The sequence below is a fragment of the Mirounga leonina genome, unplaced genomic scaffold (genome assembly GCF_011800145.1).
Source record: "Mirounga leonina isolate KUSES-001 unplaced genomic scaffold, KU_Mleo_1.0 Mir_168, whole genome shotgun sequence".
Lineage (NCBI taxonomy): Eukaryota > Metazoa > Chordata > Mammalia > Carnivora > Phocidae > Mirounga > Mirounga leonina.
Window position 1 is genome coordinate 70,566,966 of NW_023270426.1, and position 3,320 is coordinate 70,570,285.

General features: G+C 36.8%; 1 pseudogene; it reads left to right on the forward strand.

The window, feature by feature from the left end:
- The first annotated feature begins 1,957 nt into the window (after positions 1–1,957).
- On the forward strand, positions 1,958–2,939 carry LOC118017157 (annotated as a pseudogene).
- The last annotated feature ends 381 nt before the right edge of the window (positions 2,940–3,320 follow it).

The following is a 3,320-nucleotide window of genomic DNA, read 5'->3' on the forward strand; positions in this document are numbered from 1 at the left end:
TCTCTTAAGTTTCACAGCACTGTATCAGGTGGCTGGCCCAGCTTTAGTTATCCTGTTGGATGGTGGCAGAAAGATAAATTACACAACAATGAATTCTTACATCCAGAAGCATCTTGCAAACAGAAGGAAAATAGAGAACAACGTTATGTTTCAGAGAAATGCCATGAATGAACAATATAAATAAACTTTTAGTATATTTCAAATTTTAGATAATTGGATAATTGATTTCCTTTGATGCAAGGTTGTTTTCTTATCCTTTTCTAACCAATGGCAAATAAATAGATGCTGAATTGAGGCTTAGGGTAGATAATTCAGTGGTTGATGTTTCCATACCTAGTAATTAAAGAGAATAGAAATCTACTTCTGACTCCAAATATTTGCTTTTTGTTTAATCTCTTGCTTCTTCAGAAAGAAATGTTTCCAAAGACATGTATTCAAGTGCTGGCTTCCTTCCTTACTAATTAATCACTTAACTTACTGGATTCAGTTTCCTGATTTTTGAAATGAGTGTAATAATATTTGTACTACCTAGCTCCCAGTGTTGTTGTTGTGAGGCTCCAATGAAAACTATAAAGTGCTACATGGAGGTATTATTTTTAAGATCACCATAAAAACAGGAGACTGTCTAATTGGTATATATTGTCATCTCATTTAAAATTATATTATTTGATGTTTGGTATATTAAAATGACAAATAACATTTACTTTAAACTATTGTTTGTTATTATTACTTCCAGAACAAGCAATATGATTGATAAATTAATTATGAATATATTGAAGCCTTTCTCTGAGACAGTCTCCACACTCAAAAACTCAGAGTCCACACTCAAAAGCCAGTTATGATGAGCATGTTTTCTTTTGTTTTTGCTGGTGGCTTATGCTTCCTGAATGGATTCCAAGAAGGAATCATGTTATATTGATTTCCTCTTGTAGCAGGTTTGTTGTATAGCCAGCTTGGAATGTATACATGATTGTAGGAGTTCATAATATTTGTTAGAGGAAGCAGATCTATCTTTATAATAAGCACTTGGCAGACCTTTTTTTTTCAGGAAAAAATATTCCAAGTTTTTACTGGATATTAAGTGAATTATCATTCATTTACTCCTTCAACAAATATATACTGAGTAGCTATTAAGTGCCCATGTTTTAGGCATTTGGAAATATCTATGAGCAAAATAGTTTCCAGCTTCTTGTTTCAGTAGGGGGAGACAAACATTAAACAGTAAATATAATAAATGAGTATATTATGTAGTATGCTAGAATGTGAAAATTAATATGGGGAAAAAAGGAAAGCACGGTAACAGAGATCTAGACGCTGAACTTACACAAATAGTGAGTATTTAAGTACAACTGCAAAGAAGGTAATATCTAATTCATAGTGTACTAGCAGTACTTAGAGAAATCCAAAATCTAGCTTGAAAACATCAGCAAAGGTGGTGATGATATGGGGAAATGAGGCTAGCTAACAGATTGCTAGTGGGTGTGTGAATTATTCCAACTTGTAAGTAACATAATCTGGCATTATTTATTAAATTTATAATGAACAACTATTTCACCAACTTCTGTGAATCCATCCTACAAAAGGGAAAATATTTGTATATAAGGAGTTTATTCCAGCATTTTCTGTTGCAAAAGAAGGAAAAGGAGGTGATTGGGTAGGAGCCAATGCACAACTAAAGCAGAAGATGAGCACCCATCTGAATATTACCAAACATTTAATGATAACTGAATCCATGAAATTTCATGGATAATACCAGAGAAAATAGAATTAAAGAACAAGTAGGATTTTAAAGCAGTATAATTTATATCCTTAAAGAGATTAAAGAAGCTAATGCAACCAGGAAACAATGACAGGCTTAAAAAAATTAGCTGATTAGAGATCATCAAAATAAAAAGCTCAGTAAATGGGCTGAACAGTAGCATAATCAGAGATGAAGATTTAATTAATGATTAAGAAGATGGAACAAATGAGTTTACTTAGAATTCAGCACAAAAGACAAAAATATGAAAAGTATGAAAGAGATTATTCATTTAGGTTCAAAAATTGCTATATTCATTTAAACGATCTCCAGGAGTTTCCAGTTATTGTGGAGTGAGTCACCATGAGCAGCAAAGGCTCCAGAGACACTCTACAAGGCCAGGGTTTGGGGCGGGGTGGCAGGGTGGTGGGGTGGGGGATGGGGGGGTCGGTGGAAGGGGAGGGGGAGGGTCCTGCGTGGTAACCAGGAAGTTTTTGGAGATGGTGGAGCTGCAGATCATCTTGAAGAACTCTGACCCTCAGAAGGACAAACCCTTCTTGGGCACCATCACGCTTAAGTCCACTCCCTGCCCCAAGTTCTCTGTATGTGTTTTGGGGGATCAGCAGCACTGTGATGAGGCCAAGGTTATGGATATTCCCCACATGGACATTGAGGCACTGAAGAAACTCAACAAGAATAAAAAGTTAGTCAAGAAGCTGGCCAAGAAGTATGATGCCTTTTTGGCCTCAGAATCTCTGATCAAGCAGATCCCACAAATCCTGGGCCCACACCTGAATGAGGATGGCAAATTCCCTTTCTTGCTGACCCACAATGAGAACATGGTGGCCAAAATGGATAAAGTGAAGTCCACGATAGATTCCAGATGAAGAAGGTGCTGTGTCTGGCAGTGGCTGTTGGCCACGTGAAGATGACAGATGATGAGCTTGTGTACAACATCCACTTAGATGTCAGTTTTCTGGAATCATTGCAAAAGAAGGATTGGCAGAATGTCTGGGCTTTGTACATCAAGAGGATCATGGGCAAGCCCCAGTGCCTGTATTAAGGCACAGCTTAATAAACTCTAGTGCTACCATTAAAAATGACAATAATAAATAATAAATAATTAAAAGATTTCCAGGAGGAGAAAAGATTCTGTGACAGTACCTGTACCTGTATAACTGTATATTCTCAAACATTGGTTATTTTTAATGTAAACTTTTTTTTTTTTTTTTTTTGCAGATCCAATAGGTTAAAACTTATGAATGGCATTGAGGTTGAACATCATTTTCTTTTTTTTTTTTTTTTAAAGATTTTATTTATTTATTTGACAGAGAAAGACACACCGAGAGAGGGAACACAAATGGGGAGTGGGAAAGGGAGAAGCAGACTCCCTGCCGAGCAGGGAGCCCGATGCGGGACTCGATCCTGGGACTCCAGGATCATGACCTGAGCCAAAGGCAGTCGCTTAACCAACTGAGCCACCCAGGCGCCCCTGAACATCATTTTCTATATGGAGTAGGTATGTGTGTGTGTGTGTGTATTATTTTCCCTCATCTATTACCTATTCGTGACCTTTGACTTT